At 45.2% G+C, this 14,803-nt stretch overlaps 1 protein-coding gene across 3 annotated transcripts in view; it reads right to left on the bottom strand.

The window, feature by feature from the left end:
• Positions 1 to 13,823, bottom strand: part of CCDC92 (coiled-coil domain containing 92) — a 30,762-nt gene extending 16,939 nt beyond the window's left edge. The window contains exon 1 of one of the 3 annotated variants that reach the window (XM_072725020.1): positions 13,684 to 13,823. The gene's annotated coding sequence lies outside the window, so the exon portion shown is untranslated. Of the gene's footprint in view, positions 1 to 12,711; positions 13,112 to 13,332; positions 13,474 to 13,683 lie in introns of those variants that run through there. The other 2 variants (XM_072725019.1, XM_072725021.1) reach the window with 2 other exon arrangements.
• Positions 13,824 to 14,803: the final 980 nt, after the last annotated feature.

Below are 14,803 nucleotides of genomic sequence, written 5' to 3'. Positions count from 1 at the left end.
ATGGGAAAGCAGTACCCACTTTATCAGGGTTGCTATGAAAATGAAATGAGCTCCTCCGAGGAGGCACTATCCAACAAAACCTAGGGCGATGATGGAAACAGTCTATTCTCTGCTGTCCAGTCACTAGCCACAGTGAGCATTTGAAATGTAGCTGGGAGGTCTGAGAAATAAAATTTTCCCCTTGTATTTACTCTGATTTAGTTCAAATTTAAATAGCCCCATATGGCCAGAGGTTTCATACTGGGCAACAGAGATGTAAAACATTTAGAACAACACCTAGAACTATAGGCTTCCTACCATTATTACTACAATGTGGAGAATCACCCAAACAGGTTTCCTGGGCACCCACAGACACCATTATAGGCCTGTTCTTGCTTTGCACTGTCAGAATGATTGAACAGTTTTACTGTTCTATGTCTCCCTAGCATTTATCACTACCTACAATTCGGTCATTTATTTATCTTCCTTATGTTACCAGAATGTAAACTCCATGGGAACAAGGGCCTTTCTGTCTGTTCCCTGCTATATCACTAGCACTGAGAATAATGAATGCCTCCCTCTAGTAATCTGAGCTGGCCCTTTGGGAAAGAGTTCTCTCTAGTTGGGAATTAGTGGTACTCTCAGCCAATCTCTGGTCTGACACCCTTTCTCGTTAGGTAGTATATCTTAGTATTGGTGAGTTGAGAGGATGTGGAACTATTTCTCCAACTGACATGGGAATAAGGCAAAGGAGGGAGGGATAGCTAGTTCATGCATGCCTTTGGGGGAATCTCTCAAATAAAAAGACCAAAAAACTATCAGGCCACATAAAAATGAAAAAAAGTTGAATTTCAGCAGGAGGGAAAGTGTGGGCCTGTTCAGGGTATTCTGAGGAGTTTTTGACACTCAGGATCTTGTTGGGGCAGCTTATTTACCTGTGGAAAAGCTACTTCTGTTATGAGCCACCATGTCAATTTTTGGTGCTGACACTGGCATGGCGTCAAACTTAGGATGTGGCTGTGCCACCTGCAAGTCAAGGTCTTAGTTCATGCCGGAGGAACTTTTCAGAGGAGTCAGAGACTTGGAAATGATGAAACACTAAAGGCAAGCTTCAATGAGGCTTTTCTTGGTCTGCAGGAACATGGGAAAAATGTGGACAATGCAGCAAGTTCTCTGTTCACAGGACAATTCTTTATTTCTATTGTGAGATTTCCCAATTTAAAAATGCATTGTTACAAGAGTTCTAAAACCCTGAGAGCCATTCGAATCACCAAGAGGTTACAGTGAGTGCCAGCAGCTGGACATCATCATAGGTTCATAGGTTTGTTTTTTTTTAATCTTTTGCAGTTGACAAGGCCTGTTAGAGTAGACCAAGCAACCCCTCCTCCTTTTAAATGTGCACCTAGAGGTTAAATATCAAGACAACATATGCTCCTCAGGGCCCACTGTGTCTTCAGTCTCATGCCTACCATTTACTGGGGTTGTGTGACTCAACCACTTAAAGTACAAAGAAAACAAAGTTTAATGAAATCCTTATGAGGTACATGCCAAGTACAGGGACCAGGGGAAGGGTAATGCATGAACATCACCTATCACACAGCCTGAAGTGCTTTCTTAGTTACCTGCCTGTCTCCCACACAAGGTGGGATAAAGCCCTGGGAGGTCTGGTCCTGGTCATCTGGGCATTGCTGTCCCATGAGAAGGTGCCTTGTGAGCGCTGAGAGGAGGACTGCCTGGGCAGAGATGGTTTTGTTTTGAAGAGGGGACAGGTTCACAAAGAAGAGGACGTTTCTGATGAGGTAAACTTGGAGTTTTAGGAGCAGCCATGAGGCCATGTTGAACATGGAAAGAATATTCTGGGGAGTTGTAGAAAATAAGGTTAGATAGAAATGCCAGGGCTGGATTTCAGTTGCTTATTAAAAGCCTCTCAGAAAAGTAGAGATGGAAGAAGAGAAAGTGTGGGAAAACTGAAATTTTATCCAACAGAGGCAAAACCTTGGCTATAGAGTGTTTAGTCCGGTGGGGCATGATTATGGAAGGCAGGAGCCCTGAGAGCACGTCCTCCTGCTCTGGGGAATTGGGTGTCCCACAGAACCACCTGCATGGAGTGCTTTCACGCCTTTTGCCAAGTGATGCCCTTTTTACACACTCTAAGGAGTAGACACTATTACCTCCGTTTTACACATTCACAAACAAGCTTCTACGGGTTCAGTAACTTCCTTGATGTCACAGCTAGCAAGTGGCAGGGCTGGGCTTCATCCCCAACCGGGATGACTCCAAGACCACGTCCTTAGCCACGGACTCCGCTACTCAGCCTAGATGAAGGCAATAACCCATGAATGCTTCAGAGTGTGTTTCCTGCAGAGGCAGAACATCACCTGCCCTATGTTCCACTTGTCCAAAGTCCTCTACTGCCCTTTTCCTTCCCCATATTTTAAGTTTTAAGCTTCTCAGTTCTATTCTTTTTTTTTTTTTGCTTGATGCTAACTAGAAGTCCAGTGCTTATTCTTGAGGACATTGCTCATGAAAAAACAATACCAGAATAAGAGAAAATATTTCCTTCCTCCTAAAGCTGCAGAAAAGCAGACACTCCTTTGTATCTGGGTTCAGAAGCTAGTTCTGTTAAAGATCTACAATCTTACTCTGCCCTCCTGTGTAGAAATGTACACTTGTTTCACTACCAAACAAGTATTTTAAGACATCTGGACTTTAGAGGTTATTGCTAATTCACTTTAAATATAACTTTTGATTTCTGAAAGTTTGCTTTTCTAATTGGTTGCCTCACTGATAATTTATTGTTTTAATAATACAATTTAAAGTGACATTTCTTATGTGAAGATATAGAAACCTTTCAGGTTTTCTGGTTAGAGAGGGGCCTGGGATTTCTCTCTTCCTACAGAAGATTAAAATAAATGTAGATGCTGACAAATTCCTTGTTCGGATGGAGTTTGACTGTGTCCATCCACATCAACAGTCAGTGTCACACTCAGATGGCTAAACAGAATGGGGGAGTAGAAAGAGGGTGTATCCTTGCTGAGGCAAGTATAACCCAGCAGGGAGTGGGAAAAGTGGTGTGCATTTGGGTCTTGGTGAAGAGCTGGCCTGGTTCTACAAATTGGACTCTAACCTATTCTCCATAAGCAGCTTTTGTTTAAACAGTCGTTGTCTGGTGGCTGATGCGTGTATGAATGTTATGATTTGAGACAACTGTAAGCAGTCAGAATTAAAGGAAAAGCACAGGAAATTCCATCCTCTTGATTGACTCCATTTGAGAGTGTGACCCAGTTAGAGCAGTGGTTCGCGCCTGTGGACATTTTGGGTTTTCACAATCAGGTACAGGGCATGTCTGGCATCTAATAGGTAGAGGTCAGACACGCTGCAAAATGGCCTACAATACACAGGACAGCCCTCAGAACAGAGCATGATCCAGCCTGAAATAGCAGCTCTGTGGTTGAGAAACCCTGGGCTCCAGTCAATTTAATTGGAGGCAGGGCTTTTTTCCCTTTTGACTGAGGTTTACTCTGCTTTCCTTGGGTCTCCTGGATTGCCAGTAAACTGGGTGGATGGAGCTCTTAGGAGGGACAAGCTTAGCCATCCATGTGTGGCATTCTTTCCGCAACATGCCCTGAAGGAAAAGCAGCTGCAGTATGAGATGACTAGGGCATCTATGTGAGTGTCTTCCCCACATCTTCAAGCTCCTCCAAAGAGGTGGTGCTTCACCCGCCTCACCATGCTAGTCAGAAATATCCTTTCTTCCTTTTGCTTGGAAGAAAAGGGTTGCATGTAAACTCCAATTTGCCTAAGAAGATAATAATTTTCCTCTTTTTATTTGGCAGTCTAAGATATTGTCTTTTCCTATAAATGCTTAAATGACCTGAGAAGTGGAGAGGGTGAATGTGAGAAATTTCTGGAACCCCCAAGTAGGGACTCCAGTATTATGCTTATAAAAATGATATTTTTAGAAATGATAAATGGACATATCAAAGTTGACCCAATATACACTTTCCATGGGAGTACTTTGGTCTAGAACAGTTAGTGAATCTCTAGGAAATTGTGATGTTTGAAGGATTTAACACTTCTTGAATGTAAAGGAATTCCTGTTTTTAAGAAGACCGCTAAATGCTTATATGAATCCTGAAAGGATTTTAAGGACTCCAAAGAAATTTATAAAATCATGCCAAAACTCCTAATATTTTATGTATAGTAGCACTTTACAAAAAGCTTTCCAAGCTGGGAAAAATGAAAGGACAGGCTCCATGATTACCAGGAAGTGCTGTTTATAAAAAGAGCCATAATTTAAACTTCGTTATTTGCACAAATGTATTGGAGAAATTAAAGAAATTAGTGTTGAGCTGGTAAATCTTAAAATGGTTTTCTACTTGGAAAAGGTCTCTTGCAAAGTACAAACAATTGGGTTTTAAGAATCCCAGTTTAAAAATAAAATTTGAAGATACAGGTGCAAGTTGAAAAGCTATTTATCAAAAAAAAAAAAAAAGAAAGAAAAGCTATTTATCTCTTTAAAAAAGCTTCTATATTAAGAACAAGAATAAAGTATTTCAAAATAATGTGGAAGATTATAAAATGGAATTAAATTCTTCAAGTGTCCTTAGTCCTTGAGGCAAATCCTCTCACACAATGTTTTGTAATTTTGGAGGTGTAAAGGAAGGTCCTATTTTCCTCAGGGGAGGGGACATATAAAGTATCACACTTCATTCTTTCAATAAGGGAAACCCCCTTCTCTGAGTACCTCTAAGCCAGGCACCAGGAAGGACATTGAAATACACCAATGAATAAGACAGATACAAATCCTGCTGTCACCACATGCTAGAGTGAGGAGGGACAGACAGCCCTGCACATACTAATTCATACAGAAAAGCAGGATTTTTGCACAAAAGCTAAATTAAATTGTACTTCATGAATCCCTACACTTGTCATACGGATCAGCTCATGGTCTTCCAAACCATCACTTAAGAGTTAGTAAATTTGGGACGCCTGGGTGGCTCAATGGTTGAACATCTGCCTTCAGCTCGGGGCATGATCCTGGAGTCCTGGGATCAAGTCCCACTTCAGGCCCCCTGCATGGAGCTTACTTCTCCCTCTGCCTGTGTCTCTGCCTCTCTCGAATAAATAAAATCTTAAAAAAAAAAAAAGTTAGTAAATCTAAACGAGCACACAACTGTAAGTGAATTACAACTTAAGAAACTAGTATAATTTGCTTTTAAAAATCTTAGACATTATTATGCTAACTTATAAAGTTACTCCACTTCCATTAGCTGAGTAATGTTCTATGATACCGTATTTCTCTGACAAATTCTTAGTCAACAATTGCGTTAATGTTAATGTAAACTGTCCATGTTTTCTAAAACCCCTAATTCCTTTTGGACTAGAAGAGCACTGAGGTAATTAGTTAATACTCTATATTGACCTGAAGACATGTAAAGAAACTAAAATTAAAATGGGAAAAACCATACCTTATCTCCTCACAACCCCTGTGGGTCATCTACTGGATACTTAAAAAAAAAAAAAAAAAAAAAAAAAAAGATTTTTTTATTTCAGCAGGGGGAGGGGGAGGAGAAACAGAGAGAATCTCAAGCAAACCCCTGCTGAGCAGAGTTGGATGCAGGGCCTGATCCCATGACCCTGAGATCGGTCCTGCCAAAACCAAGAGTTGGATACCCAACTGGCTGAGCCACCCAGGCACCCCATTTTGAGCACTTGTTCATTAACTCAAATTAAGATGGTAAAATCAATTGATGTATTATGGAAATCTGATACATCCAATAACATTTAAAACCCACATTGTCCTCACTGGAATATGCAATCCCACTAGTCCTTCTCACTTTTTTTCTGACTCTCATTCTGACTCTGGACAGTTGCGAAAATAGTGAGCCTCCTGACTCGGTAAGGAACTCATTTTTTTTAAAGATTTATTTGTTTTTATTCAGAGAGAGAGGAAGAGAGGCAGAGACACAGGCAGAGGGAGAAGCAGGCTCCATGCAGGGAGCCCGACATGGGACTCAATCCTGGGTCTCCAGGATCACACCCTGGGCTGCAGGTGGTGTTAAACTGCTGCGCCACCGGGGCTGCCCAAGGAACTCATTTTTAATGGTGCTCATATTACCCTATATTGGTTGCTTTAGAACTACTTTTCTTTTGGTGAATAATGTGGTCACAGCTATTTATCACCACTCATCCTTTTCAGACTGACCAGTTTCCTCTGGAAGCTCTACCCCATTGCTGTCCCTGTCCCAGACCAGGCCCTGCAGCAAAGGGCGTCTTGAGTCTAGCAGGGAGTTTTTCCAACCAGACCATCTGCTAGACAGCTCCTTGGTGGCTCCAAAGGACTGAGTTCCCTCATCTTGTTTCATAGCCTGGTACGCACATGGAAAAGGATGCTAGGGATAATTAGACACAAATTGTATGCTCCAAATTTTCCACCGTAGCTCAACAGTATTATATGAGCTATCCTATTTGTCAGGCTCACATTGTGGGCGTAGAGGGGGTGGGAGAGAAGAACCATAAAGACAAAGAGAGTGGCTTATCTGTCCCTTTGGAGGGGGGCATTTGTAAACATATATTCAAATTAGATGGGGCACCTGGTGGCTCAGTCAGTTAAGCGTCTGCCTTCAGCCCAGGTTATGATCTTGGGGTCCTGGGATCTAGCCCTGCTTCTCCCTCTCCCCTGTCCCTGCTCATGTTCTCTCTCACTATCTCTCTCAAATAAATAAACTCTTTTGGAAAGCAAATTAGATTTATCCAAATGAGTTAAATGGTTTTAATATGAACATTTTAGCAATTATACCAGATGTAGAAACTACCCACATACAAAGACTGTCACAATGACTGTCAAAAGGACTTCTGAAATATTCTATGTCCAGACTTGGCATAATAACTGTGTCTAACAGGAAACCACAATTCACAGGTCAGATATAGTGCTCTAATGCCCTACGTACTCATCAAGGCCTTTGGCTGTATCACCCAGAATAAAAAGAGGTAGTGAATTATCAAGATGAAATGGAAAGAAATGACCTGGCAGGATTTTACAGAAATTGGACTGCTGTGGCTGGATAGATGTCCTACCTATGGGTTATGAACACAAGAGTTTTAACAAACAAAAATCTGGGACTTTCGCCCAAAAAATGAGTAGGCTCATAGGATTCCTGGTTACCCTCCAATGCATAAATATTAGTATTCTGGATGGATCTGGGTTTTACGAGAGGGAAGTATAGATAAAGGGTGTCCAAGTGCTTCAGTTATAGGTGCTGGAAGCCCGGCTAACTGGATTTACATCAGGGATCATCAGTCCACAGTATCATTTCAACTTTCCTACAGGGACTTGCAGTTCTGTGGGGTTAGTGGTACTAATGTGCTGGGGACTCATGGAAGCTCTGGTAGGAAGATACCAACCAACTCAGCCGTTTAACAACTTCTAAGTGCACTTAGTGCTCCTCCAAGGTCCAGGGATGGGTCATATCTCCCATATAAGCTTCAGACATGGTATGATAACCTGCTCAGGAAGTTCTTGGTGGTGTCCTGAATTTCCTTTGAAAAGCACTCTACTCCAGTCATAGCCTACTAGTGGGTAGAATTCAGTCCATTGTTCTAGAATTAGCTAATGATGGGTCCAAACTGCTCTGAGTTCCATTCTACAACCATGGACGAGACCAGAGAACACCTCAAACAGACAGCACTCAACCTACCTGTCTCCAAAAAGCCCTCATCTGTGGCTTTACTTGTTCTTTCTTAGATGTTTTGTCTCAAAAATAAATAAAATAAAATAAAATAAAATAAAATAAAATAAAATAAAATAAAAAATAAAAAAAGCCTTTGCTCTCAACAAGGTTTGACTTTGCTCGTCTCTGAACCAGGTCCTAATACCACAGCTTCACCATACTGAGAAACCTCTGTCAAAAACTAACTTAACCACTTTTTGATGGGAATGAATTCTTCACTTGAAAGCCATCATAGAGGCTGAAGAGGATTACATATCCTTTCTCCCTATCAAACAAGACTGTGTTCCCCTCTCCCCTGGGGCAGTGCAATAGGGCATCTCAGTGGGCAAGTACCTCACTGGCTAAACTTTCTGGTTTGGTCACCAGGACTGAACCAAAAAGATAAAGGTGATTCACTGCCAAAGACAAAAACTGGCCCCTCTTTGGAAAGAATAGACCATACCTTGTAACCCCTGCTATATATTTATGGCACCATAAAAGTAAAAACCAATCAACCTTTCTACATCTCTTAGCAATGTGCAAAACAAGTATTTCTAAAAACTGAATCTACGGGTGCCTGGGTGGCTCAGTTGCTTAAGCGATGGACTCCTGTTTTCAGCTCAGGTCATGATCTCATAGGTTGTGGGATCAAGCCTCAGGTTGGGCTCTGTACTTAGTGGAGGATTCTCTTCCTTTACTCCTCCCCCAACTCATGCTCACACTATAATGAATAAATTAAAAAAAAAAACAACAACTGGATCTGCTCCCACACGCCACAAACTAGAGAAATAACACCAGTGCTTTTCACCTGGATTGACAGGTGTGACAGTTGGAAGGGGTTAAAACAGCCTTCTTCACTGTTCAGGGAATGGCATCAGCCTAACCACCTATATTTGTTCATCCTGATTAGAAGTCAACAGAAAATATGGCATTCTTGGATTATTCTGCTACACAGTGATGGAACTGTAACTTGGAGAATCAGTGTTTTTAGGAATGGATAGGACAGGGTATACCCTTTCAGGGTATAATATAATGTCATCCACTGCTAGGTGAAATGTGCAACTTCAAAAAAAAAACAGAATTGTAATAATACAATTGTCCAGATTTGTATGTACCAGTAATTATAATTTGTATGTACAAGTAATGCTTATGCAATTTTAATAAGAAAGCGGGCTTAAAAGATTGCCTCACAAACCCTCCTACCTATACTAAATAAAAAGAGCACAGGGTGCATTTAGAAATAGGTTGGGAAGGAAATCTGAAGAGCAAAATTAGTGGATCATATGCAAGTCTAAATTTCACATCTTAAGTGTCACCAAGGAGGCAACAAAGAGAGAAATTGTAGTAGCAGAGTACTATGTGCCTCAAATTCCATTTATTAAAAGTTCTCTGTTGTTGGTTTTTTTCTCTCTCCCTTATTGTCAGATTTAATCATTTCAGGCTTGTTCTTTTGTTTGGTGCTAACCAAAGGAATTCCACTGCTCAGTATTGAGAATCTGGCTAGTAGAAAGAATCTCGATAAAAGGAGAAAACATATTCCCTCTTCCTTTACAGCTACAGGGGAGTGGACACTTCTTGCTTCATAAAACTATTTTTGATAAAATGGTAAACTGAGGCTAATCACAAAGATGTGTAACTTAGTCTGCTCTCCAGTATGGAAACCTGCATCAAATATACAAACTCCGGGCAGCCTGCGTGGCTCAGTGGTTTAGCGTCGCCTTCAGCCCAGGGTGTAATCCTGGAGACCCGGGGTCGAGACCCGCATCAGGCTCCCTGCATGGAGCCTGCTTCTCCCTCTGCCTGTGTCTGCCTGTCTCTCTCTCCTCTCTGTGTATTCTCATGAATAAATAAAGTCTTTTTAAAAAAATATACAAACTCCAATTTTCTAGTTAACAAAGGGGTTTTTAGACAGCTGTGTCATGGCCTCAGAAAAAGTGGAGAGGAGCTCCAAAAGGCAACCTTTGACCTGTAAAAAGGGTGCTTTCAAACTGGGTGCCTTACTTGATAATTTGCTGTCCTGGTCATAAAATTTAAAGTAGCACCTGCAATTTTTTTTAAAAAAGTACTAAGTATTCATAAGGCTTTCTTATTTTATTTTTTTGGTTGGCCACAAGAACTTGATATTCTTCTCTTTTTCCTTTATGCATGAAGTATAAATAATGTAATCCAGTTTCAAACTTTGGGTCTTTGTCTTATTTAAATGATCATACCCAAATTCAGCTGGTGGATAAACAGACACAAAAAGCATGAGACAAACTCATCTGCTAAAGAACAAAAGAGAAAAACTAAAAGGGTTTTTGAAAGAATAAGCACATGTATACATTAATTCAGGATTGTTTTTCCTTCTAACTTCCTCCTCAAACTGGAGGGTGTCAGACACTGGTTTAACTCAACTGGCCAAGTTACCATCACACTTCACTTAAATCCTTGTGCAGAGAACGTTTGGGTAACTGCTCTGCTCTACTCCTTGGCCACAGACAGAGTCCTAACCCCACCAGCCCACTTAATACACGCATCATGACTATCAGGAAACAGTCACCTAATCTTTCTTATTTTGGGTAGATCATCACCCTATTGTTGATAAATTATCATTCCCAGGATTGGCTTAGCACAAACAGGACACATCTTTTTCTTTTTCAAATACAAAGCTCCGATTCACCAAGTCTTTTCAGTACATTGTAACTGTATTTCTCCTCAGTTGTGTTTTACCTTCAGCTGCCAACATAGATTTAAAACCAACGCAGACATACTGGAAGAACATCCAATGCAACTTACTGTAGGTGGATATGACTGGATTTTTTTTTTTTTTGCTGTGAAATTTGAGTCATGTTTGAGTAATGAAATAAACAAACTAAAATGCAGAGCAAGCATAAGAATCAGCCCTTAATCAGTATCTTTTAAAAAAATAATTTCAGCTAAGAAGAAAATCTATTCACTTTTACAACCTGCTGACTCTGAAAAAAATGACTGACATCATCCCATTTTTAAAAAGAGCTTTAAAAAAAAGTCTCTTCTGTTTGCCTTCATAGAAATGGCTAATTTTCCTCTTAATTGCTTATTGTAGAAAATAAAAGCCAAAGGAAGAAATACAAATCATGAATAATTAGTCTTTTAAAAGTCTTTTGAAAGTGAGAGCTCTTTATTACCTGGGAAGCCCCATACAAATGCAAAGTAGGATTAAAATCACCTCTGATACTAGGCTGGCCTCTACACTGGTACAGATCTTCCAAGGGCTCAGGCACATTCTCGGGAGTCCTTGCGCCCACAGCTGTAGAAGCTCCCCCCCCCCCATTAAAAAAATTTAAAAAGAGCCACAAAGCCCTTTAATCCACGGCCATGGGAATCCCTAGACACCCATCTCACACCCCATGTGCTATCTCCTACTAGCCAGTACCTGTTGGGGTACTGGCTAATTTGGAAACTGTGGGGAAGGAGCAGCCCCTTCTTTACAATGCTGGAGGTTCCAATCATAAGCAACTTTTGTTCTTATGTCAAAGTGAAACGTTTTCCTATAAATACTACTTGGCCTCTTCTGCACTTGGGAATTACTCTAAATACAGACACTCCCTTTGCTGCATGACAAACCTTAAATATCTGAAAACAATGAGGACACGTTCACTTCTCTGCCCAAATCTTTCTGCACGTTTAAACATCAAAGCTGGAGATGTGAAAATTGGTGTTGTTAAGCTAGCACCTACCTAACTAGTCTGGAACTTCAATATGAGCCAAACATTTATTGCAGCCTTGGTGTGTGAAGCATAGAGGCACCTAGTTGCTGACCTTTAAGGATCCAATCCAGTAGATGTAATCAATCTCAATAAACATGTGTGCCCATTATATATCAGGAACTTTTTATGGCTGACCTTGTTCCAGATAGAAGAAAAAGGCCCACGTCTTTTCTTGTTAGAAACATGAGAGAATGCTTTACAAGTATTTCTTAAAAGCATCAATGTTGTTAACACCAGTATTGTTGCAAATGCTCTCTGCCAATTAAGTGATGACATTGAAATGAATTTATCCAATGAATCATAGATGAAAGAGTTAAGAACCCAAGTGATCTTCCATTGCAAGTAAAAGGACTCACGTGTTTTTCAAAAGAATTAATATTTTCTAAGAAACCTGTTAGATTGATGTATTTACACATACTACAACAAAAACCTGATACAAATAATTGTTTTGTACTTTGGATTTTAAACATACCTAAACTAAATTCACTGAGTAATTATAACATGATACAGAGAAATAATAAAAACTACTTTAAGGTTTTTCAATAGCGTGTATATGTAAACATACATATATACACATATGTATATACATATACCACAAGCCTTAATTAAACCCTTTCTCAAAAATATTTCACATAAGACAAACACTTAACCAAAAGAAATACTTAAATTTAAAACCTCTTAGGGCATAAAAGTCACTTTAGATGTTAGCATCTTTCCCCTTACACTCCAATGGGAAGAAAATGCAGGCAAATTCTTGACAGTGCAAAAAAAAATTTAATAAAACAGTAACAATGCTCTTTACATAAATCTCAAACTTAAAAATATCTTATATATATATATATATATGTTTTTTTTTTTTTTTAAAAACCGCAATTCTAGTTTTACATTCTTACAGGTAGGTCTCTGGAAATGCGTAATACATCAAAGCACGTTTTAAAATTAAACCTCGGAGCTTGTTATTTTTGCAATAACACCTATTACCGCAACCTAAATTTCGGAACACAACTGTATTTTCTCTTAGGCCACGTCATTTTCATTATTGGAATAGATCATACAGCTAAATATCAAAGCTTGAATTTAAAAAAAAAAAAAAAAAGCAGGTCAGCATGGAGACGTTAAGTTAGATAAACTGGAGTAACTCACTAGCAGACCGCAGCTCGGCAGGCAAGCCTGGAGCTCTACTGCATATTTGCATTATGCTCAATTTCATGAATTACAAGCAAATTGTTATTCGGGGTCGTCTAAAGCCCACATCAAAGCTTCAGAAAAGGGCTGTAAGGTAGAGTACTTACGCAAGGGTTATCAGGACACGAGACAACGCAACTTATCAGGGAGGGTCTCTAACGTCCAGGGGGTGGTAAAACGCATTTAAAAAATCGATGTGGATTCAGACGGCCGCCTCCCCACACCCCAGACAAAGCAGGGCCAGGCCCCAGGGTGCTCCTGGTGCACCTGCAATGCGGATCCCTCACCCTACAATCCCACCCCGGGGCTGGCAGGGGCGGCCCCTGGGCGGACCGCTCCGGCCCCGTCCGGCTGGTTTGGGTGCGCGGTGCGGCGGGTCCGCAGCCTGGACTGGAGCCCGGGCTAGGGCATCCCCTCCCCATAACGGGCTGATACGGGGGAGACGGCGGCGCGGTCGGGGGGCGCTGCGCCTCACTCCTGCCCTCGCTTCCACCTCTTCGTGTCTCTGTCCCCCCCCCCCCAGCTGTTTCCGCACGGGGACCCCCTTCCCCACCGCCGAGCCCTGGGGGCGAGACGGGAGCACCCCCGCCCCCTGCGGCCAGGGCTTTTACAACCATCTAATTCCCGTCCCGACAGGTGCTCCCCCCCGCCGGCGCCCGCAGAGCCTCCCCAGAGGTACCGCCAGGTGAGCGGGGCTGGACTCGGTCGCACCTCGGGCCCCGCCTCACCTGCGGGCGCGGCCGTCGCGGTCCTTCAAGCGGCTCCCCCCCTCGGCGCGGTCCTCCCGGCAGGCGGCTGCGGGGGCCGGCGGCCCATGGGCGGGGCGGCGGGCGGGGCTGGCTCCCGGCTCCGGCCCTGCGCCGGCCGGGCGGCCGAGGGAGGTCAGTGGGCGCCGCCCGCCGAACGCATCTCGCCGGCTCCCACCCGAGCGCTCGCCGCGGTGCACGCCGGGAGCGGGGGCCGGGGCGGCGAGGCCAGGCCGCGCTGACCGGGCGGACGGCTGACGCGCCGGCGCGGCGGCGGCGGCGGCGGGTCTGTCTGCGGGGCGGGGCGGGCGGGGGAGGCCGCTCGATACTCACTTCGCGGGGAGGGGGCGATGCCCCCCGTCCCCCAGCTGTGGCGGGGCCGGGGACGGGACCGAGGGGCAGGGAGGGTCTGGCCGGTGGGACGCAGGCGCAGAGCTCAGGTGCGGCCGCACTGCGGTTGCCCAGGGTAACGCGGGCCCGGGCGGGGCGGGGCAGGAGGAGCGAGCGGGCGAGCGGGAGCGCGCGCGCAGGGCCGGGGCTGGGGGGGTACCCGGGCCCAGCCTGGGATCGGGGGGAGGGCGCGCGCGCGGGCGGCCGGCGGGGGCGGGGGCGGGGGGTGCCGGGGCGCGGGCCGAGCGGCGCGCATGCGTGCGGCCGCCGCTCCCCCGGGGCTCGTCGGCCCCGTGCGTGCGCACGCGCGCTGTCCCCCGGAGGCGTCTGGGTGTGCGGAGCGCGCGCGCGCGGCTCGGAGGCGCACCTGTGAGGTGTCCCTTGAGGAGAGGGAGGGTGGGTGCGCGGAGTCCGCGGCCTGGGGCGCTTCAGCCCCTCACTTGGAGTGAGTTGTCTGGCGGCCGGGCTGCAGTCTGTTTCTTTTCGGGAACGAGGCGGGGGCAGGGGCAAAAGGGGAGCGGGCTCGGGGCTGGCAGGACGATGAGTGGGTTGAAGAAAAGAAAAACAACCCATCACTCGGGATGGGCCTGGGGCCGGGCGGCCCCGGGGCGTCGGAGGGGAAGGCCGGCGCGGCCCCCCCGCAGCCGGCCGGCCCTGCGGCCACCGGGCAAGGCCCGCGGAGGGCGAGCCCCGGCCTCGGGCCTCGGAGGGCCGCCGTGGGCCCGCAGCGCCGGCGGCGGGGCGCGGGGGTCACAGATGGCGGCCGGCGGCGCGGCGAGGGGTGGGCAGCGGCGGGGGCGAGGCCGGGCGGAGGCCCCGCGGGAGCCGGACTCCCGAGCCCGGGCTCCATTGTTGTCGGAGCCGAGGGAAGGGGGAGCGAGACGGCCGTAGGAGCCCGTGGAGCCGCGCCTTGGAGCCCTTCCAGGCAGGTCCCCGGAGAGGCGGTAATGGCCGCGCCGTGGGAGCGGGGAGCGGGGAGCCGGGCCGGGCCGGGCCGCGGGGGAGCCCGGCTGCAGGGTGTGCTGTTGTGTCTCCGTAGAGCGCCCCGCGTCCCGGCAGAGCC

This window comes from Vulpes vulpes, chromosome 10, assembly GCF_048418805.1.
Source record: "Vulpes vulpes isolate BD-2025 chromosome 10, VulVul3, whole genome shotgun sequence".
NCBI lineage: Eukaryota > Metazoa > Chordata > Mammalia > Carnivora > Canidae > Vulpes > Vulpes vulpes.
This window is presented reverse-complemented; position numbering and strand designations above follow the sequence as displayed.